Source organism: Nipponia nippon, unplaced genomic scaffold (assembly GCF_047370975.1).
Source record: "Nipponia nippon isolate SJK-2023a ecotype South Korea unplaced genomic scaffold, ASM4737097v1 scaffold_6, whole genome shotgun sequence".
In the NCBI taxonomy this organism is placed as follows: domain Eukaryota; kingdom Metazoa; phylum Chordata; class Aves; order Pelecaniformes; family Threskiornithidae; genus Nipponia; species Nipponia nippon.
In genome coordinates, this window is record NW_028262380.1 from 8930108 (window position 1) to 8954006 (window position 23899).

At 43.3% G+C, this 23899-nt stretch overlaps 1 long non-coding RNA gene across 2 annotated transcripts; it reads left to right on the forward strand.

Annotated features, from left to right (window-relative positions):
* Nucleotides 1-7642: 7642 nt before the first annotated feature.
* LOC148051345 (uncharacterized) lies at nt 7643-23202 on the forward strand. 2 transcript variants are annotated; one of them, XR_015700105.1, is made up of 5 exons: nt 7686-7755; nt 7908-8073; nt 8858-8954; nt 21260-21400; nt 22637-23202. It is a non-coding gene; the product is annotated as an uncharacterized LOC148051345 (long non-coding RNA). The 2 variants fall into 2 exon arrangements; XR_015700106.1 differs by lacking the exon at nt 7908-8073 and having other exon boundaries at nt 7643-7755.
* Nucleotides 23203-23899: the final 697 nt, after the last annotated feature.

A 23899-nucleotide genomic window follows, 5' to 3' on the forward strand; every position in this document is an offset into this window, starting at 1 on the left:
AGGTCTGGAAAGGTTTAATACACTTGCAACTGAGGACTGCAATTTGCAAATATTGGATGTGTAATTATATCTTTTCCACAAAGAAAACCAATTTTCACATTTTGCATTTACACAAAAACTTAAGGCCACAGGAGGAATGTCGTCATAAGAGCTTGGAGTCCCAAATGGTACAAAGCCAAGTTGAGGCCCCGTTTGTGATGTGCTTGAGGTGAAGGGTTGTCTTTCATCTGAGTTGCTGCCCTGCATTCCTTACGCCGTGGGCTGGACCTGCAACAGCCCACAAGAGCCCCAGGCTTCAGAAACCTTTTCAGGTGTGTCTACACTGGAGTCAAAGGTGTGACTACAGCTCAGAGACACATACCTGAGGTAGCTTTACATGGCACGGCCCAAATGCTGACAGCAGTGTGGCTACAGCAGCATGCAGGTGGGTACGAGCTGCAGAAAACCTCAGTCTGTGGAAATGCACAAGTTGCCTAAGTTCAGTGATGTGAATGTCTGCGTTTCAGTCCCAGTTGGCTTCGGAAAGTCTGCTCTTGCTGTAATCTTGCCTTTCTCAGCAGCATCAGTAGAGGGAAGAAGGGTATTTGTTGGTTTGTGGGTTAGTGGCTCTCACACTAGTTGAACTGTCCATTGCTGTGATTTCAAACTTGGTAAAAATAGAGATACAAACCAAAGATGACCATTCTGGGCTCTCTGGGAAACCCCGCAATGGCACCACCATCCCCTTCTCTGATGATTTAGCTTGTCTGTTTTTACTGGCCCTTTTTAACTCCCTTTCATCAATAATAACTTGAATACTTTTGCCTGTTTCAACCAAATCTGACAGGCTCATAAAGGTCTTGAAGATACCAGGTTCTTAGCAGTTTCATAAAAAACGATGTTTCTGTAGAAAAGAGAGAGAGAAACCTCATCATCTTCCCATCAGAAGAGAAGTCGGCAGCATGAATACAATTCTATTGCACACCAGAGAATCCTCACCTGAGAGAGAAGGAAAGGCTGACATGCTCCAAGGACCAGAGAGAAATTAGTCAGAGCTCATGTTTTCTTAGATACTCTGGTCAGCTGATGACAAGACACCAGAAAACTATGTTCTGTTGCTCATGAAACTACTCTGATAATTTAAGTAAGGTGAGCTTCAGACTCCAGCCCAGTGCATTTATGCAGTGTGTTGAGAACAAGGGGCTTTGCCATTTTTTCGTGAAGCCTCAGGATGCGAATGAGAGCACTGCCACTGTCAGGATCTTTCATCATGTGTTTCTGTAAGGATTGAATGCTGTAGAGAGTGCAGGCTGTGAAATCTGTTCATAATGATAGGTTACAAGTTAGTATCATAATGGCTGTGAATAGCCTGAACCCAAGTTTGAGTCATAATAAAAATAATAATAGGTAGCTACACATTCTCATTTTAGCTATTGCAGCGATAGTCTTCCAGGGGACGCATGGTTGTGGCCACACTTTGCTGACTGGTTTGGCTTCTTCTTGAAAGCTGAGTGCTAGGTTGATTTGACAATTATGTGAGCAAAGTAAAACTATAGCTTCTTTTTATAGCAGTCTCAAACTAGACCAAAATACCAGGCTAGGTGACATAAACGGCAAGCGCCAGCATCTCATCAAATACTACGAAGAGGGGACCAGTGAGTCTGTCTTGAAGGATTCAGCTGTTTCCATCATTAGCCATTTGACTCTGGCTTAACAAAGGCATCTTCCCATTGTATGCAATGCATATTAGGCATCTAACATGCCTTTGAGCATCTGAGCCTTAGCCTTAAACTTCTACTTTGTGCAAGAATTTCCAGTAGCTTTTCAGGACAAAGGATAACAAGAAAGTAAATGGAAATAGTGGCTGCAAACACAAGATAGGGTAGTTTGAGTTTTAGTATGGTTTCACAGCTCACCCTTAACCTCAGACTCCCACTTAAATGTGAATTGTTGAAGGTCTTCACTGTTCCTGTAACCTTAGTTCACATAATGTGACTGAAGAGTACACCTTCTCTGCCATGGAGATATAGCCTAACTTGATGAGGAAGAACAGAAATAGAAGAAAAATGACAGCAAGTAATTTCTCATCTAGGCTTGAAGGAAGGAAATGTCTCCATTCTCTGTGGCACTGCTGGCTCAAGAGTCACCCAAAAAAGAAAATGCAATATCGCTTTCAGTGATTCATTCCTCTTCTTTCCATTTTAACATTCTCCAAAGTCTAAGTGTTTATTCTGCATGTCCAACAAGAGGAAGCTTCACCTGTGACTTACATGGGACCGAGTCGTCTGCATTCTGGGAAACCTGAACTAGGATGAGTCTTGCTTTGACACAGCGAGATATTTATCTTGCAAGTCCCCACCTCCCTGTCTATCCTTCTGTCCATCCCAAGGCACTAAGATTTACAATAGTGGAACTGAGCAACCTGATCTAGTGGAAAGTGTCTCTGTCCCTGGCAGGGGGGTTGGAACTAGATGACCTTTAAGGTCCCTTCCAACCCAAACCATTCTATGATTCTATGATTCTATGATTCTATGAATTGCTCACCTATCATAAATGCCTCCTTGGGCTCACAAACTTCATGTGTGAAGTAGCCAGAAAAAGCTTTGCATGGTAAAAGGTGACATTTAAAGTATATTCCCCCTCCCACATCTCAGTACAGAAAGCAGAGAAGACATTTCTGGCAGTGTATAGCCACTTGCAAATGCAACAGGAACGGTGATCACCTCCCTCTCAAACATCAGGAACACACTACAAGGAACAAAGAATTGAGTTGTGGAACCTCCTGCCACAGAAAGTTGTGAATGCCAAATGTATTAAGTGAATTGAAAAGCAATTTGGCACATTAATGGAAGGTAAGCTCACCAAGGCCACTGAACACATTGCTGTGGATGCAGCCTCTGAGACGGGAAGCACCTACCTGCAAATTGAAATTCCCTGGGAAGGTAGTGAGCGGATAGGTTTGTGCTGTACTTGTCTGGTTTTGTGGTGTTCCCTAAGCAGCTGCACCTAGATTCTGTCAGCAAGTGAATGGAGTTTTGGTCTGGGATTGCATGGTTGCTCTCCTGTCTCTTCATTCATGCCCAGAGGGCAGAGCTGGGGTCAGAAATGGGCAAGTGAACCCAGGACTATTTTTTTTTTTAAGGCACATCTAAATACTTTATAATTTAGGTGACCCATTCTATAATTCTTATCTCGTCTACTCAGTAATTTGGGATTTTCCACCTCTGCAATCTGGTGATGGAGACTTTCATTCTTCATCAAGTTCACTGTTTATTTCAGGTGGTTTTCTGACACCCCTAGATGTTCTGTCCAACTTCAGACCAAGGTCAGTGTTACTCAAATCTGACCGGGAAACTGGACCAAGAATGAAATTATACCTGCATCTCCCTCCCACCCTGAAACCAGGATCCAGAGCTAAATGTCATGATTGGCCTTTATCCTTGTCATGAGTTTAAGACTCAAGATCATCTGTGCCGTTGTCTCCCATCAACCTCTGAAATGTGATTCTGAACCTTTCAGGTTAGGTAATTTTTAGCTAAACCACAGAAAAGGCAAATGAGTGTAAATTAAAACCATCTTGACTTGCCTTTTGCCCATTTCCTGGTACTGTAGCTTTAGGGCTCTCTCCACTATAGTATGTGTCCAGCCAGAAAGTATATGAAGAGACACGTCGAGAGCAGATGGGCCAAGATGAGCCTGAATCTCATCAGTCCCTAGCCAACTCAACGACTGGGGTCTGGGAAATATTCTGTATTACATTTTAACCTGATTTTTCCTGGCTACCCATTCCATTGGGGGAAAAGGCTAACTCTGCAGAGGCTGAAAATGCAAGTTATAGATGTCCTGTTGGGAGGATGACAGCTTTGGTCGCACAGGAGCTTTCTTCCATGGTAGCTGTTTCTGGTTTTTGTTTTTTTTTTTAAACAACCACATTGGCTACAACAGCAGAAAAAATACCCTAATGTTAAAAAAACCTGGATTAACCTCCTGAGAAACTGGCAGAAGAAGCTGTCTTTGCTCTCCCTTAAATTATATGCTTGTGCTCCCCTGCTGCCATGATAAAATAAACCGAAAAAGAATCTTCTCAATTTTTCTTTCACCAGTGTGTTAAGATATTGTCAGGTCAGCCCTGGTGGTAGGGTAGCAGATGACTAATAGCTGTGTTTTTTAATTAAATGTTATCAGAAGAGGATGATAGATTAGCACCACTACCCCCTGCATTTCCCAGAACATTTCAAAATTACTTTTTGAAAAATGGACTTCTTAGAAATAAAAATGAGGTTGTGGAGGGGGGAAGCATGAAACAATGATGGGAATTCCTCGTCCTTCTTGCTGGACTAGAACAAAAGCTTTCTGTCTTATCAGAGAAGGAAAAGCTTATTTATTTGTTACAGTTCAACACGGTGCAGGCCTGGCCTGTACCTGGTTGGGATTTCTGCAGCAGAGCTGGATCTCACCTTCATAGGTCTACTGTTTTACTGCAGGCATTTCTACTGCCACAGGAGAGCTTTTTCTTCTATAAACTATCTATCTCCCTGCAGCAAACACTGGTGGTTGTGCTGGCGTAAATTACTTCAGCTGGTGCAAATGACTGTGGACTCCTCTGGCAGCAAAATGGGAAGGAGCTTGGCCAAAGGTTTTATCCTGCACTGCTTTGAAAGAGGACAGACAGGTTAACTCAAGATGTCCAGTGAAGGGTATTTAAGTTGCACATTGCTTTCTGCTGCAGATGAACACTGAGTATTTCAAAGGCATGATGGGCAGGATTCATCTCAATAACCCACACATCTGCAATGCTGAATCCATACCTGGACTAATTGTCCAGACTCTCTCTATGGGCCATGGGGAGAAAAAGGTCATTCTGGACATACAGGGTTCATACACTAGCCCAAGGACTTAGCATGTGCCACAGCTGTAAAGTGGGAAAAATACACCAAACTTACCTGATCTGGGCATTGTGTAATGAACATGTTACTGGGCATAGGCTACCTGCATAAGCTACTTACTTACAGAACAGCTTTCTTCACCTTCACAGGTGATGACTATGTATTAGAGGCAAACTCTGTTGCCTGCTTTACTCTGCCTCACCACCAGAAGCACAACAAACAAAACCTACCAGCTCTTTCTCTCATGACATTGTCATGTTAATTATTGTATCACTAGAATTATCATTTTGCCTATGCCTGAGAAGAGATGTTATCTGTGTTTCTCACCTTACAATCTAAAAAAAAAAAAAAAAGAAAAAAGCACTGTAGGCATTGTATCCAAAGAAGAGAGGTAGGCATTTGTAGTATTTAGAGCTGTTACACCTGAAAATGATAAAACATGGAAGACTGATTGAGCCCCATGTTTCTACTGCTGAGAGATTTACTGAGAGTGGGTGGGGAAACATCTGAGCCCATGGAAAGGAAAATAAATCTTTTATTCAGAAGTAGCTCATAATTGAGCTACCACTCTGCCCCTACATGAAATAAGGGTTTAGAGTCTGAAATTGTTCTTTAGGCAGGCACCAAAATCAGGTGTCTCAGCATAGCTGACAGGATCCCTATTTTCCCTTGAAAGACCTCTGGTCCTTTCACCTCTGCTTACCATTTTGTTATCACTATCAGTCAGAGCACTCAGGCCATGAAGACAGAAAGACACAATGTCTAGACCCTCCTTCACCTTGAATAAACAGCTTAAGAACATTTTCATCAGAAAATAAAGGCTGTGAAAGTGACTAAAGCCTTTCAGAGGCTTGATTTTGGATTGTTCTTCTCAATATAGGAGCTTAAACTCTTCCTAAGATACATTTTAGGTCCCTGAGTGCAATTCTGGATGCTGCCCAGAATGAACAAGTGGTGGGGAATAAGGATGCAATCTACAAATAAAATAAGCATATCATTAACGTTTTATCATCATTGTTATTTTTATTAGTCAAGGTTTTGGCCCTCAGAAGCTAGGGTATTTGTAATTAAAAAGACACAAATAGCTTGTAAGGCAAGCTATAAATATAAGAGACTGGAAAACTGGGCTAGTGCCCAGACGGATGATTATTTTTTAAAACAAATATATTTCTATTTCTCCCTTTCAACCAAAAAGGTGTGTCAGTGTTTAGAAACAGAAAAACCTTCTTTATCCTTATGTTTTTTCTGCTGCACATCTTTTTTTCTGATATTCCTCCATCTTTGGATATGGAATGCACATCCCATGTATCACATATACTATTTCAAAGCAGCAGAGTCCTGGCTATTAACATTAAAATGCTGACTTCCCCGATGCCTTGCTGCAACAAAGCCTGAGCTGCAGCGCACATGCCAATAAAATCCTGCTTATATATTGTGGTGGGTGAAAATATGACAGAGGCTCTTTTCTCTGCCAGGTATATAATTTCTTTCCAAGGAAACTCAAGTGAGGTGTAGCTCTCCTGCAGATGCTGATTAATTCCTAGGTCCATTTAGAGCGTGCTATTGCATGAAAAACAGGAGAAACTGTGGGAGTTGGTATTTCCTTGAATTTTTTCTCCTGGACCTGCACTGAACACATTTTGAGCACATCAAAAGGCCATTTCAAGAGTGAAATAAAAGGAAAAGGTTGCTACGTTGCTGGAAAAGAGCCTGCGTCAGAGGTTACCTACTTTGCATTAAGGATGGTGACACAAACAGAGGAGCCTTGTATACCTGTCACGGTGCCCTATGGCCAGTGACAGAAACGTGGGCAGTTCTAAATTAAAAGAACACTTCTGTATTAATTTATCACTCTGGTACACACAGGGCTAACTATTTTCCAGAAGCCGGCTACTGAGCCTCATATAGCTGACAGAGCTTAAACCGTTATGAAAGAAATACAGTTGCTTTCTTGATGTGATGTATTTGGCCTCATGAAAGGGCATTTTGTTTAGGTAGTGCACAGAAATCTTAGAAAGTGCCTATGGACACAGATACAGTCCCTGGGGGAAGGCAGCAAACCTGAGCAGAGAAAGCGGCATAAATCACAGGACTTAATGTGCAGCTCATAAATCCAGTGTTTGCAGGGAGGTTTGATAAGGCAGGATGGTGTCTGAGCACTTTTACTTCACATAACATAGTATATGGCGTTTGCACCCATGCAGCAGTGGAATGAACTAAGATTTGGATCTTATTTTTTACTACTCCATGCTATAGGTGGGTTAGACTCTGATCTTGAATACATCGGTGTAAATAAGAGAAAAGCCCTTGGTTTCACAGGATTGACTCTAAATGTAAACTCTCATATTTGGGATGAGGATTGGACTCTGTTCCAGTTCTGCAACATGCTCATTTGACATGAGATAATAATATCAACCTATAAATTTGTAAGTCAAACATCTGTGCTTGCTACTTACAGTAATTTGTATGTATACATATGAATGTTTATTTTATATTTGCATATTGTATTTTTGCATGTTTTGAAGGTGAAATGGGAGATAAACCAATAAGTTTTCATGTGCCTTCGTCTGTCTGAGAGTAAAGTTGTCTGGATGCTGCTTAGATAACAAGAGTCTGATAACCACAGGATTTCACAAGCAGTCTGTGCATAAATCTTTGGGATTTAGGCACTGAAGTGCCTTTCCAAATGGCAACATCTGCAATACTTTTGGGTTTTTGCTCTGTCAGTGGAAGTGAACATCCTCCCCTTAATTTTTTAAATAAGCCTTCCCAGATATCTTCTTTCCCTCAAAGGTTTAATCCACAGACACAGGAGATGAAGGGAGAGACCATTATTGCCCTCTTTTCTGCAATTTGAGGATTATTTTAATGAAAAATCTCCCTGTTCAAGGTAAGGTGCATCCATGGGACCCACTGAAACGAAAGGGAATTGCTATGCTCTCCCTCTTCCTCTCTCCAAGTGATAAAAAAACAGGTTTTTCTTGGCTCTCAGCATTATTGATGGTGTCTCAGAGTGCACTGTGATCTGTATCATCCCTGTAGATGCCCCCACCATGGAGAGCCCAGCAGCTTTTAGGGCTTTGTGTTCAGGCCCTCCTGTGTGGTTTGTCTTCTCCCACCCCATGTGCAGGGGGACACATGGACACTGCCCTGCCATATTGCAATTCCAGCGGTTGCAGCTGTAACTCCATCAGATAAAGCTATCCAGGTATGCAGGGAGTCTGCTGTTATTTACAGTCATGTAAATTAGGAGAAAGTCCATGTGCCTCTCAGACTTTTTCTTGACTTACATCAATGTATGTCAATAGATTTTGACCCCAGTGACTAGACATGGTAAAAATATTCTAGCTGGCATAGTGCAGGCTAGACAAGTAATCAAATATCCTACTTTCTTCATTATTTCTTCCTGCTAAGGCATTGGTGGCATTATCAAATAATCCCTCTAAATTAAATTTCTCTTTCCTTTTGTAAATCCAACATGGATATCTGTGCTTTCAGGACATAACTGAAAGAGTGGCTACGAAGCTAATTCATTTTCCTTACCCATTTTAACTTGTTAACTGTGGAAGGCAGTAGATGCTTTCTTCTTTTTCAGCACAATTAGCAGCAGCATATGTTTGCTGCATAGTAATTTATTCCAGTGGAGGAAGATGGTATTTCCCTAATGATGCAAGCTTCTGAGAAAAGATGAAGCATCTCTCCTTTAACAAACTTAGGCTGTTGGGTGAGAAATCATTGTTTTCTTTAATCTGTCTCAGACAGACCCAACAAAGTTACTAAAATGGGTCCAATTCTCTGTGTTCTCAATAAGTGTAGCAATGACCTCTTCTTGTTGTAGCATCCAGTGTTTCGCTTGTACTTTTGGTGATAGGAAATTATAAGGGAGTTTAGCCTGGAAGAATTTTAGTCTATTTATTGGTCACTGTAAAGTTGTTTTATCTCCTGCCACAAGCTGTTGTGTAAAATTTTGTGTTTTGGGTCTTAATCTGCAGAATTAGCCCCCTTTAAAGGAAACTCCCTCGAAAGCATGGCGCTAGCTGCCACATAGTACTCCGTAGAGAAGAGGAACTACACAACAAATCTGGAAAGGTATGTTGTTCATTACTGCTTCTGTCCCGTGTCTAGAAGCTTTTTTCTAATTTTGAAAGTATTTTTTTGGAAGAAAAAACAAATATTTGAATCTCTGCAGCTCTCACTTTGCCCTGGTTGCTGAAGGGTCCTGATGAAGTCATTGGAGGACCAATATACTGAAAAAACATAATGTTATCTTGTATTCCACATTAAGAAAGGAAGAATTTGTGTTTGTATGCTGTCTAAATGCTAAAAGTCTGATCAAATTCCTGGAAGACTGTAGCAAATATCTGTACTAGTAGAATGCCACCGCTTCATAAACACTCGGTGCCAGTTTGCAGTGAGCAGCAACATGTCGGATGTCAGCAGCTCTGGAGAGCTAGGCGTCAGTGTGGGATAATACAGCTTCATCAAATCAAAGAGAACATGAATGAAGAAAGAGCCGAAAAGGAGGGGGTAGGGGCAGGGCCCATTCTGCACCCCTTATCCAGGGAAAGGCCTCTTCTCTTTGAGGGGAAGATTTATTTGCATCTCTGTGTCAAGATGGAGCATGTCCAAAGAAGAGCAATGAAGCTGCTGAAGGGTCTAGAGCACAAGTCTTATGAGGAGCAGCTGAAGGAACTAGGGTTGTTTAGTCTGGAGAAGAGGAGGCTGAGGGGAGACCTTATCGCTCTCTACAACTACTTGAAACGAGGTTGTAGTGAGGTGGGGGTCGGTCTCTTCTCCCAAGTAACAGGCAATAGAACAAGAGGAAATGTCCTCAAGTTGTGCCAGGGAAGGTTCAGATTGGATATTAGGAAAAACTTCTTCCCCAAAAGGGTAGTGAGGCACTGGCACAGGCTGCCCAGGGAAGTGGTTGAGTCCCCATCCCTGGAGGTATTTAAAAGCCGGGTAGATGTGGTGCTTAGGGACATGGTTTAGTGGTGGACTTGGCAGTGCTAGGTTAACGGTTGGACTTGATGATCTTAAAGGTCTTTTCCAACCTAAATGATTCTGTGACTCTATGATTCTAAGATTTTCATACTGAGAACTAGAGGCATCAGAGAAAGGACATGGACATAGCAGTGGGGCTGTAGATACAGAAAGCCAGTATCTGCCTCATGTTACTCTTTTTATATGGAGTTAGACCCTCAGTTGAAGGTACCATATCTGCTGCCTGCTTTGCTTGCTGCTCATCTCTGCTTGCTAGCCCTCCCTTGGCTCCCCAGCACTGCTGCTGTCTCAGCATGGTGGGAATTGCCCACTAAGACTCCTCTCCTCCATACAGGAGACACTGAGCAGGTTCTCCTGCTCTGCAGCATGCAGAAGGTATCCAAAATTTCCCACTTTCTTTTCTCTCCCCGTTCACCCCAAGGCCGGGAGCGATGCCTTAACTTAGGCATGGTTTTTGGCCCAGGTTCCTTACACTGTTGCGATTATAAACTTTTAATGTCTCCATGATATGCTGCCTTTTATTTTTTAGGACAAACACTTCTCCAACATAATAGAACAACATCTGTAAAATAGATTTCAGGCTTCCCCAGGGTCTCTTTTATTTCTCTCCACTTTTCTCCATTACGGTGTTCTTCCTTTTGGACTCCCCTTCTCCTGGGAATTATTTAGGGGTACAGAGGCATCTCCTTTCCCTTTCATGAATTCTTAAAAGTTTAAATCATTGTTTGTTGCTGGGAAACAAGAAGTGTTTTCTTTATCTAATGATGGGTCAGAATCAACCGGTGTTCAGGTTGCTGGCATTTCAGTGTCTTTTAGAAATCATTATGAAAGCCTTTTTGGCAATGCCATGTACAGAATGCAGCAGTCCCACTGCATGGTGGGGGCAAGGCTGGCTCCATCAGTGCCCTCAGCCCAAGATGATGAACCAGGCAGTGCATCACACAGGACAAAGTTGTCCTTAAGTTTGAAATAAATCAAGGAAATGCCAAGAAATGTACTGCAAAGGAGCAATGCCCCACTGCAGAGCTCATGGGCTGTTACTGGAAAGAGCCCAAAGGGAGGATGCATTGCATGGCATCTCTGCGTCTCTTTTGCAGGCTGGTGGCACCAAATGACGACTCCTCGTCCGCACAGCACTTCCCAGTGCAAACCTCTGATGGGGCCTGGATCCCTCCTGGGGTTCTGAGTAGCTGCATTTTGAGTATCATGCTTTATTTATTTTGGGGATTTTCTTCTCTTTCTCTCTCCTTGCTTGCAGAGGTGCTAAGTATTAAAATAACAGCGAGGAAGGGGAGAAATCACATCTTGGCATTTCTCAGTGAAAGTCTGCCAGACATTTAATAAACTGTTTTATGTTGAAAACATTTGAAGAATGACTCTGCAAACAGTGATAATACTTAATCGTTAAGCTTTCAAACAGCCTGGCCTGACAGCCTTAACCTTTGCACTGTGCAAGTGAAAACATAAGGCATAAGTAAAACCCCTTCCTGCAGTAACTCCAGTGGACCGCATAGCAGATTACACCAGGTATGAATTTACCCCCTGGCATTTGGTTCATTTCTAACACCAAGTCATCATGGCTTAGTTTGAACCCCAATGCCTGATATAAGACTCCCAATAGAGTTAATTACTCAGCTCTTTATAATAATCCACCGCCCAGTCAACCCACAAAACTTTTCGTCACAGTAGCAGCCTGAATGTTCAGTTGGGGGACCAATTAATCAAGCTGGCATTTAAAAAATATAAACCCACATTTTATAATAGTGTAAAACATCAAGGTATTAACTTTAGTTGCATTTGGCATATATAGACATGCACACACAGTATCTCTCTACAGCTTGATTTATTATGTTTAAAACTGAATGGCTTTGGAAATCAATTTTATGAGACTTCATTATTTTAAAACATAAAATAAAGTGAAAGCATTACTTAATAATGGCTTTTAAATTCTAGATAAAGATGCCCAAAGGGAAAATATAGAAACCCCGGTGCACTCTATATTGTTCACTTTTTTGCATGGACCAGGTCAGTGATTTGGAAAAAGAAATGATGTAAATTAAGGAGTGTATAAGGAGATGAAGTCTGTAGGTATTACGACTTGTCCAGTGTGCGTGGGAATGAATGGAAGTCATTCCATTGTTCCCAGCATGGTTTGGGTCAGAAAACACAAATATGTGGCATCTGTCTCATTTAACGACAACAATAACAACCTAAAGAGAAAATGAATGAGGGTTGTCTTTTAAGAGACAAGAGAAAATCCCTTCTTTATTTGCAGATGTTTCCCCATCCAGAGCTATATGGAGGGGGGGAAGGGGTAGATTAGAAATTAATGAAAGAGAGATAAAGGTGTTGCAGCACTGAGAAACTCAGCCACAAGCCATTCCCAGCAGCGTGTCACGGGATCTCTCTCCACCTGTGTAACGGGGAGACCAAAAGCAAAGGTTTGTTCGAGGTTTATAGCAGCGAGGTGGGCAGCGGTTCACATTAAAGCAGTCGATGTGCTGGTTGGTGGAACAACCAGTGGAGGTCACCATGTCCGGACCAGGGCATGGTCCTCATGGGCAAGGTCTTGCTAGACAGTGAGCATGGCTTGGGGATCGAGGTGCCAAGGTGGTGTTGGCCCTGGACTGCAGCTCCTACTTTTGGATCTTTGCTTGTCCTCTCCCTGCCTCAGCTTCCTCTGCTGGGAGGTGAGGAATCTGCCATGGCTGGGAATTGCTCATCAATGCAGCTGTTATTCTGGGGAAGGACTTTCCCCAGAAAGGTTCACTGCCTTTTTCTGGAGTATTGATTAGAAAGAAAAAAGAAGCAAAACATCAGTACTTAGAATGAAATGGATGTTTTCTATGACTATTCACCTCCAAACAAGACAAATGCTTCTACAGGTGTGCTGGTTTTGTGATACACCTACTGATGCTTTTTTTAAAAGCAGCATTTGAAGTGGTTCACCTGCTTTTGCCCGCATCCTCAGCAGGCTCTGAGTGCTTAGATCTGCAGGGGAGTCTGGACTTATGGTCAAGAACAATGCCTGCTTTATCATGTCTATTTAATTCTGTTGGCATTATTAATGACCTCAGTGAAACCTGAACTCTGTTCTTCCCTCAGTGCGTACATCAGGAAGCTTCCCTGTGTGCCACCAATATTGTGTGGGTTTAACCCTGAGAGAGCTCTCTCTGCTTCCTTTATTTCCACTAAGCCTCCTTCCTTTTGCTGCAGGTTCAACTTCTCAAACTGTGGACTGTTTTTTTTCAGAGGTTTCTCCCTCTCATACAAGATTCCTCCTTTGTTTTTTTCTTTTTTTTTCTTTTTTTTTTTTTTTTTTTTTTGAGAAGGCATAATCTCAGGACCTCGTCTGAACTCTCTTGTGCTAAGACATTAATCTGCATTGCATAATGTTTCGGAGCAAACAGTGCTGGAGTTAAAGCAAGCTCTCCCTGTCTGTATTTTAGTCACTTTGCTCCTCTCAGCAAACAGAGATGACATTTTTGTGCACAATAGGCCAACAGAAGAAATAGAGGGGTTCATTCTGGGAGGGTTTTTGTGTTTGCGAAGTTCCCCTACTATTTTATAAAATGAAGACAAGCGCAGCTGGGCCTCAAATGCCAAGCAACATGCCAAATGGCTTGTTAGCTAAGGGGCAGCATCAGTCCCTCTGGGATGGGGTCAGAGGACAGAGAAAAATTGATGTAGGAGAAATTGGAGCAAATAAAGTTTCCAGCTATTATTTTCATCCCAGCTCTCTTCCAAGTATTTGTAGCTGCTACCTACTATGCTGATTGGTGCTGCTTAAGCTCAAGCGATAGCTGGCCAAAGTCATCTGACATTATAACTGGTCTGATACCCATGGGTTCATAGTCCTGCCTTAACCAGGCAGCTCTAGGTATGGCTCTGGGTAGGGGTTACGTTACCCTAAGAGGGGGGGTCTTTCCCAATTAAGGTGACTCCTCTCCAAGAAAAAGGCTCTTGGTGTCCCACAGCTGAGAAAGGGCCTGTTGGCACAAGGAGCAGCCCAGGGCTGTGAGGATACACAGAGCTGTCTGGGAAGAGAAGGGAAAGGGCAAGCCTGACATCTGGGGGACAGCCACTCCTTCTCCCAAACAGCATCCCTCCAGTGAGAGCAGGAGCAGCAGACTCAGCTCTGCAAGTCTCCTATTCCATTTTTATCCTTTTCTCTTTCTCACCTTCTTATGAGAAGGTCACAAGAGAGAGTCTTGGCATCCACGATTTGGCAACATTCAGCTCTGCATATAGGGCTGAGAAACTTTCAGCGTGTCCTCTTGAGCACAGGATAATGGATCTAGCTTGGGCTTGCTGGGGGTGGCTCTGGGATTTAGGCCCCTCACCTGTTGTTTAGTCTTGACTTGCCTTCAGCAGCTCCTTTGCAAGCAGGACCATCCGTTGTTCCTTGCTCTCAAAAGCTGCTATGAACTATTCCCTACACAAACTGGCAGCATATAAAAATTACAAGTGGAAAGAAGGACTTATTTGAAAAAAACTCAATGTCTTGTGATATGGACAAATGTGCTACAAGGATCTAAACCCAAAGAAAATTTCTTGTCCCAGGGTATTCAAGAACCCATTCCTCTTTTGAAAGGATGGAGAATACATCTCTACTGTCTAAGGGTGTCACACAACATGGCCAGGACATACCCTCCAGCGCACACATGTGCCACCCAGACCAAGTCTATCTGAAACACTCCTATGGCCAGAAATCAAACAGAAGGTACCATATTCACAGATGCTCTAGACACCATGTTTTCAGAGTGTGGCTATGCTTATATTGCCAAAAGAAAAAGAGGTGTGGGTAATGGTCCCTGTTCCTGAAGCCAAGTCGGATGATAGACAGGTTTCTGTCCATACTGCTTAACTCTAGCTATACTTTATAGCTCGTTGCCTTGACTCCCCTCTGAACTCCACATGTTCCTATGCCATATAGCTCCTTTCTGTGTGTTTCCAGCTTATGGTGTCCAAGTACATCTGAGGACTGAGCTGAGGCCACAACAGTAGTATTGTTTATAGCATAATACTGAGATAGTGTGGTCCAAGCCCTGGAGTGTGACATAAGGGTGTATTATTTGAGGAAAAAAAAGCGTGCTTGGAGGCCTGTCCCAGGCTGTGGAGTCCAAATCTGGTGCCATCGCACTCCCGTGCAGTGCTGTCTTCCCAGCATGGTCCAGGGAGGTAAGTGTCCCCAGAGCCAAGATTGGGTTTGGTCCACGCTAAGCCGGGGAGCCTGCTAATCACAAAGCCATGTGGTTGATCAGTTGTCCAGGGCCTGAGTTTGTCCCACAATGCTGTGTTATTTAGCACTGTGCCTATAGCCCTTGAACAATTTGAGGTCATGTAGGAAACACATGGCAGAGCTAGGACATGAGCCCAGCTCTCTGGAGCCCTAGAAGAGTGCACCATTTCCTTCATCTGGTTTTATTTGTTCAGTCCCCGGCTTTTCTGTAGCATGGAGATACATTTCCATGCTTCTGGGATGGAAGTAGTAATTGACCCACTATTGGGAAGAGGTACCAAAAACATAGTAGTGACCCAATACCTCCTGACAACTGTGGAGGTCAGGTTGCCCTGGGCCATGTTTAGCCACTGCCTAGGTTGCCTCCTGCCAAAGCTGGCCTTCGATAATGCGGTTGGCAGCCCAGCCCACGGAAAGCACAGCCCATGGAAAGCTTGTTAGGGGATTGCAGGTGGCTCTGCCTGATCTTCTCTCAAAAACAAAAATTGTCACTGCTTGGCCACTGACCCCCTTGGAAAAAATCCTTGTCCTCTTTGAGAGCTCCCCTCTGCCTGTGTAACCCCAAAGAGCTGAAATTCATCCCTCCTGAATCCTGCAAAAGCCCAAGCCCATGTGATGAGCTGAAATTAGACTCTGACTGCAAAACACAGCCCCAGACTTGAATTCTCTTAAAGTTCGGTGGATTCAATGCTGGGAATTTACTTCCACCCATGCCAGAGGTAAAGGGATTATCTGTGAAACCCTGATCCCACTCCACACTCTTCCCAAAGCTCAGGGCAGCCTGGGCTCCTGGGCTGAGGTTCAGGCCTTTGCAGCTGAAAGTGTTTAAATAGGAACGTCCATCACTCGGTGTGAATAAAAGCGAAAGTGGCCCTTTTAAAAGAGAGCGATGACTTGATCAAAATGCTGCTTTGTCATATCTGTTTCATAAAAATTTGCCCCCTCCGGGCCAATCCGGCTTGATGTCAATGGTGAACGCCAACCACAGCCTTGTCTCAGTGAGTGCCGCACAAAGCCTTAATTTCACAGCCTTCAAACAACAGTGAAAAATCACCAGGAACTTTCTCCTCGGCTCTGGGATCTCCCTAGCAACCACAGGCCAAGCATACTGTAATTCAATTTATGCCTTGAACTCCTTCAGGAGTCTCTTCTTTAAAATCTGTCACAGTCAACGTGCCTTGGGAAACTATTATAAGCGCCTGAACCTTTGACCAGCCGAAGAAAGTAAGCGTTAGTATAAATCTCGTAAGCATGTTTGGTCTGTTTTTATGTTGGGCGTATGGTACATTTAACATTCAGCCCGTAGCCTCCATCTCTTTTCTGCTTGGGAAACGCACCCCACATCTGTCATACTGTCTGCGCTGAAACCGGGCTACCAGCCCCGAAAAGAGGCGCGGGGGAAATGCCTCTGCTCAGCCAGAAGAATTGCTTTATGTGGAAATGCACTGACATGGCCCTCGGCTCGTTGAGAGACCGGGGGTGTCATGGGAAAGATAAGCAGGAGTGACCTGGCAGGTTTGTGAATGTCTCAATCCAGGACTGAAGTGGGTTTAACAAAAGAGTGAAAGCTTAGCAGGAAAACACAAATGATAATGAACTGCTCGCTGTGTTTAAATAGCCATCCCCAAATAGTTCTGCAGTGAACATTGTCAAGTTACTTGAGTCAAAGTGAGGTTTATAGGCCTGTAATTTTCGGGGCTATTTGCTCAGGAGCCCTCTGTGAGCATCTTGAAAAAATTATTGCTTTCGCTGACAAACGCCATTTTTAAATTAGCCATATGACACAATGTCTTACAAATAGGATCTCTCTCTCTGCGTTAGCTCCGTGACTCGAGTGTGGTCAGAAAGAGAAGGAACGAGCCTTTAATGAGTAATGCTTGACTGGAAACTTGTTGGCATTGCAAATCTAGGGACAGATTTGAGCTAGCATCAGGCAGGGGGGTTTACACCCGGGGAGCAGGAGGGGATCTGCTCCCCTGGGGGTGCCGAGAGCCTCCATGCACTCTGGCTTTGATGGGACAGACAGGTGCTCTGCACCTCTCAGGAACTGGCTGCTAAAGATAATTTTCAAGTAACTGGCCATATTCCAACCCAGTCCAAGTATTTTACCCCAGGAGCCTGATCTCGTCACACTGTGTCAGCTGGGAATAGTAAGTCTGTGCAATGAGAGGGGATTTTCCAGCTGGATCAAAAATAGACGTCACATTTCTACCCTGCTCTCTTGCTTGGCTGTGGGACAGTATCCCAAATAAAGTGACGTAGCATAGTAACTCCAGGATGTGCCTAGGCAGTGGTTATTACAGATGGCTGGGAGAAGTTGAAATTGCTGCTTTCAGAGCATCACGGGGCAGCTCTGAAGGGAGATGCCATGCTCGGCCCATGCAGCCTCTGCTTGCAGAGAAGCTTCAGCTGCAGCCATGTTGCAAGACATGGAGCAGCAGTAGGCAGCTAGTGGAGTACCTGTGTGAAATCCCATCAGCCCGTGAACGGGGAGGGTTTCGTGCTCGGTGCAGGGCTAGATTTGATCTCGGCAGTCTTTCCTCACATTGCTTAATATGACCATATTTATATTTTCAGTTCTGCTGTTTGCTTTGATCTCAGGGAAGCTTCATAATGCAGACTGGGGACGGTATTTGGCCAGGCGGTATATCCATCTACAGTCAGAGAACAACAGCCTGCAGCTTTTTCCAACACTTGGAGAAGTACTGAGATAAGGACTGTTTAAAATCAATAAGGGTCTGAATCTTTGTCTGTGTCTGAGTAGAGACTTGGCATCATTTTATGCTGGAAGAACCTGATTTGACTTTAGTAAGACTTACAGGGATTTGGCATTGCAAAGTAAGTGGCTGCTGGAAGACAGAGAAGGCCATAAAGACATGACAGGGCAACATGCAAAGCGATGGAGCTGGAACCGCAGTGGTACGATTTAGTGCAGCAAAGCTGGAGCAAATGCCAGCTCAGGGCAAATGTAAATCTGTTTTGAGTTTTACCTTTCCCCCAGCATTACTGCTTTTCCCATATAGTTCTGCTCATTGGCCTTGCAGATCTGAGTCACAGCCCTTTTGCTGTGTTTCTGTGTACAGTGGCGGGTACCGGGAGGGCTTAGGTGTAATAACAGCCCGTCACTATTCATTCTGAACACAAAATCACTGCTGGAATACCCACAGGTTCCCACGAAAGCAGGGCTGTTTTTCATCTTGTTGTCTCTGATTTAAATAATTCCTCACTGTTCAGTCAAACTGAGCAAATAGGTGGAGGAAAAACACACATATTACTAATTAACCAGAGATCATTGCTGTACACCAAGCAATAATATCAAAACTCATCAGTTTTAATGGAGCAGGGCTGTTTATAGAGGCATCAATGAATGAAACATTAGCAACATCCCTCTAACTGTTTGTGTCCCTAGAAGAAGTCTAGTCGTTATATAAAAGACGGGGATAGATTTCATTCCCAGAAGTGGGTTACTACGTCAAGGTTAAAGCTCGGCACCCATTTATTTAAGATAAATCATGCACGAGCAGCTGATGGCATTGGGTAATGCTGCGAGCTGCCTGTAGTGAAGACAGCATAGGTTTGCCAGGGCTGCCATCCCCATCCCACAGGCTGCTCTCAGAGGCTGTTCAGTAGCCAGTTGGGGCATAGAGGATGCCTGGATGCTTCAGACCAAAACCCGAGGCATTTGCAAGGCCAGGGAAGCAGATTATAATAGCTGCTTTGCACCAGGGGCACATTGCTGGCTCTACATCAAGAGAAAAAAAAATTAAATATCATTTATCTTTCTCTGGGGAGTTTACCGGCCAAGTTTTGAGGGAATTATCTTTTTCCCATCGCCTGTTCGCTTGACTGTATAAATACAATACCTGCTTGAGAAAGGAACAACAGTGCTCCTTTCAGCCTTGCAGAATTTCAATTCACAGTAAGTTTATCTGACATCTCTCCTGATTAGCTGTGAACTTATCTCAAGCAAGAGAGAGGGGTGGAGAGAGAGCAAGAGCAAAGAAGATAAGCACCAAACAAAAGATGTTTGTCTCTCTCTGGGTGCTGCCTTAAACAAGTACACTCTGTCAGGTACTGAAATAGGAAGTAGCACATAAATTTTGAAGCAGGGAGCAGGAGGAAAGCATGGATATAAACCCATTTTAGACACCAAATACATCTTACTATTATTTATGTTCCTTGACAAATTGTACGGCTAATTCCACACACTTAGCGGGAAAAATGCTGTTAGCAGGTAACAGCTTGCTTTAAAGTGCAGGAAAAGATTCCCAGTGATTACAAGTAAGTCTGGGTCAGAGGAGAACTGATTCCGTTTCCAGCTGAGTCCTGAAGCTTGCAGGCATGCAAGGCAGAGGTTTTCCTCTAGAGGCTGCAGGAATCTGTGATAAGTTTAGAGCATGATCCAATTCCCAGTGAAAGTAATGAGAAAGGTCTGGTTTACCTGAGCAGTTTAAGGAAAAAACTGGGCATTTTTATCCAGTCTCCACCACGTACAAACCAGAGGACATCAAATGAAGTGATGACACAAACTTTGTGGTTCTTACCACCACGGGATGTTATGCCAAAAGTATAAATTTATTCAAAAGTGTTTAGACAAAGCTGTAAAGGAAAATTCCTTCAACAGCTAGTAAACATAAAGATGCAAAAAAGTTGTCTTCAAGAGAGCAGGAAATCCCTGAGCTAAAGCCAGCAGGAGCTTCAGGCAAGTGCCGCAGGAGGTGTCATGCTCGTCTGCTTGGGGCTTCTTCTCTTGGCATCTGCTCCTGGCCACCTCTGAAGAAGGACACCAGGCAAGCTGTACATTTGTTCTATCTCCATTCTTACAGAATCCAAAATAGAAGGAGAAAATCTCTTGCAAAATTGCCCATGATTTTTCAATAGAAAAGAAGAATAGCGTCATTTTCAGTGAAATGGAGCACAATGTTCACTACTGGCTGGATGCCTGCAAGATAGCTGTTTTCAGGATGCTCTATACTGTGGTGTCTTACATTAATCAGGGGCTTCCCTCTGCTGTAGACATGAAGTTATTCCAGAATAGCCCTGAAGGAGTAGTTGTTCCCGAAATAACTATCCCTGAGTAACTCCATGTGTGGACATTGTTATTCCCAGTTACCAGAATCTTCTGCTGGTGGACTAATCTAAAATGTCTCTCTTTTTACCAAATAAGAGTCTTCACCTATGTGTTATTCAATAACTATTGCTCTCTGAATTCGCCTCACCTTTAACTTGACAGACCTATCAAGTATAAAGGGGCCCAAGGACACAAGTTTGTGTGGTAACAGCTGGCACATGTTGATTATTCATCGTTTCACAATATTAATAACGTTTTGTTCGCAAATGGCCTTTGCTGGAGTCACTGAAAGTATTTTGAGAAATCACAGTGGAGTAAGCAGTCTTATTTCCATTGCACAATCAGGAAAAACTGAGGAACAAACACAATAAGGCATGATTTTCTAAAATGACTAGTAAACTGAGATGTTCTATCTTGGGCAAAACCAAAGTGGAGAGCAAGAGGAGTCTGACTTCAAGATAATGGTGAGCATCTACATTTGGAAAAACAGACCTTCTGAAGGGTCCCCTATTGGTACCCAAGATGGGAGGCAACAAAACTTTCTTGTCAGTCCTGAACGTGTTGGCTTATAAACTGGTCATGCAGATATTATTATTAGCATCATTATTGTGGTTACACGCAAATATAGATTTGGGGGTTCTCATTGCTCTGCACACTTGTCAAACATATGGCAAATAGTGGTCCCTGGCCCCAAAAGCTTGTTCTCCAAACAGCAACACATAATCGGTGGGAGAGACACTGGGCTGAAGGTGAGGCGAAGAAAAATACTACTTGTCCAGCTCTGAGATGCTCAGGGAAATAGCAGCATGCTACCTGCTCAGCTGCTGTTGGGCTGAAATTTCTCGTTTGCTTTAGAGAAGAGGAGGGAGCTGGCAGGAAACAGAGGGCAGACTTTGTAGTGATTTGGTGGGAACTCTTCCTTTTTCCCCATTTGGCAGGAAACATGGTCTGAAAAGCCCTTGTTGGAAAGAGCGGGGCTGGCCTCGTCTCCCCCACCTGCCTAGCAACTTCAGGGAAGGTTTGGGAAGCAACACTAAACCATTTTCTTTTTCCCTCTGCCTTTTCCCCTTCTCCCAGGCCACAGCCTTCATTGAATTTTGTCTCCTTCCCACTTTCTTTCTTCTGTTGCAACTCCAGTGGCGTATCCTGGCACTTTCCAAAGTGAAGTCAGATTTTGGCACCGTCCCTTCAGCTGTGATGAAAGTTACAAGAGGGAGGGTAAGTGGAATTTGATAACAAAAAGCCTCTTGAGGCCTTTTCATCTTTGAACCACTGGCAGTCCCAATGAAGTCCTATTTATGTCTCAACATCAACAGTCACAATTCTGCAAAAAAAGAAAATGGAAGATAAAATAAATAAGAATTACCGCAGCAGATCTGTTAAAAGATTTTCCTTTTACTAGATTCCAACAAATTGCTTAAAACACATCTTAAACTGCCTGCATTTTCAGGAATGTAAATATACTGAAGGACAGATTATACAGTCACAGCTCTCAGGGCTGGCATGTCAGGAGTACCGAAGATGGAGTCATAATCCTCCCCCTTATTCTCCCTGGTTAAATATTCTTATGTGGTCAGAGTGACCTACTGTGCAGTCATGTCAACTCCTAAGTGGTTTAAGATAAGTGTCCCTTGATCACAATGGAAAGTTTGTGGAAATTTTCTGAGAAATAAGCATTTTGAAAAACCATAAACAGCTGGCAATGAAGAAAATATGCTCTCCTCCCCTGGCCATGCTGAAATTCTATGCTCAAATGTAAATATAATTTGAGCATAAAGCAGTAAATTTTTTCGAGCACCAATCTAAATAGCTGCTAGAAAAGAGAAAAAAAGACAGACTGAACTCTAATGACCTTTGTGTATGTGTATTTGACAATATAGCATCCCTAGCCAAGGTTTAAAAATGGTGCAGTCTTGCATCAGAGGGTAGACTGGACCGTATTTCTAAATTGTGCTGTAGTATTAGACATACTCATTTATCTTCTGTTTCTTCAGTTGGATTTCACAGAAATAAAGAGGATGTCCTTGCCAAAGCACATGTTTCAGAGTAAATGATGATGAAAAAAATGTGATATTTTGTTTGCCAAAGTGCAGTATTTTCCATTAATGTACAGAGAACTCCTGTCCAAACTGGGAGGACCGCCTGGGTCAAGGACAGTAGGTGGTGGGGCTGTTTAGAGGAGCTCAAAGGGTCCAACAGCAACCTGTAGAGAGGAGGCACTGGGCTGGCAGCAGCCTCATTTTGCTCGTTGCATGGGGTCCCTTTGCCTCTGCCCCACACTACACTGGTGGTAGGGCACAGCCCCCTACTGTCACAGTCTGCAAGGACTGAGGTATAGCTGAGATTACCGGGACAGCCTTCCTCAGAAAAGTAACTAGAAATGTAACTTTGCTGGATTGGGACGTAACGTTTTTGGTTTGTTGTATTTTGTTTTTAATCCATATACTTCTTCAGCAGTGCTGTTCCGACTACCTGGGGGAGATCAGAAGATTCTCCACATTGAGTTTTCCATGCTGCTCCTGCAGGCCTCCAGCTATATCCAGAGGGAGAAGCCTATGGGTGGACATTGCCATGGTGTCCTCTCGGTGATGCTCAAAACATTTGCCATCAGTCGCTAGAACAGTCTCTGAACACTGGGAGCCGAAGAGGCTTAGCCAGCCTTCATTGCATACCTTGCTAAGCACCCAAACTTGTGAGCAGTAACTGAAAAATGCTTTCTCAGCCACTTCTGGAGACTTGTCATCCATTGGCCTTTTGAGTGTGGGGATTGCCAGGAATACACCCTCTGGGTTTGCAGGACCATGTCCTTGTCTCCTCTATCTATGGTGTATTTACTTCCTCCCATCACAGGAAGAGGAGTGAAGAAAACATTGCCAAGTTACTTCAGCCATTTTTGTTCACAGTTGTTTTGCCACTGAAGGGTTAGATATATCTCATCATTATTCCAGAGGCAACTAAAATCTGGCATCTCTTAATAAAAATCTATTGTATGTGAATCCCAATTGGTCTGGAGTATATAAAGCTGCTCTACTGCAAAAGATTGTGTTGATTTTATTTTTTAAAATAATAAAAGAATCCAAGAGGGAGAACAAATTTTCCACTAAGTATTGATTGCATTGTGGTAGTGATAGTCGTAGTGACAGTGATAGTGATAATGGTCTCTCCATTTTACTCGTGAACTTTGTTAGCACTGCCCAGCAAAGGACAGATTCAGTGGCTGGTAGATTTTGCCCTGTAGTTTTCTGGGCATCAAGTTTCTTTGCAGAAGTCTCTGACATGAGTAATGCACACACAATACAGTGACATCAGCCCAGGTTTGAGGGGGGAAAATGCTCTCAGGCCTTCCGTGTTTATAAGACAGGCGATAAGCCAGATTTCACCCTGGTCTACATCAAATTCAAGGTAGGGTGATGTAATGTAGGTTGGGATTCAGCTGTGCAAAACCTGAGAGAGGACAGAAAAGACCGTACTGGCTTCCAAATGCCTTAATAAGGGCATCTTCTTTAAAAGAGAGGGTTAGTCTAAAGTAACTACTCTTATGCTAACAGTTATGACTAGCCCAACTGTAAGTATTTAAATCAAGTGGGATTTTCTATTCAAGGCACTGCTAAAGACTACAGTTTTCAACCACTTAATCTAGTAGCCCATGCCTGCTCAGGAGTGTCATTTGTTAGGGGGAGGAAGATTTAAAGTGGAGAAACGTGTATAAATGGCTTT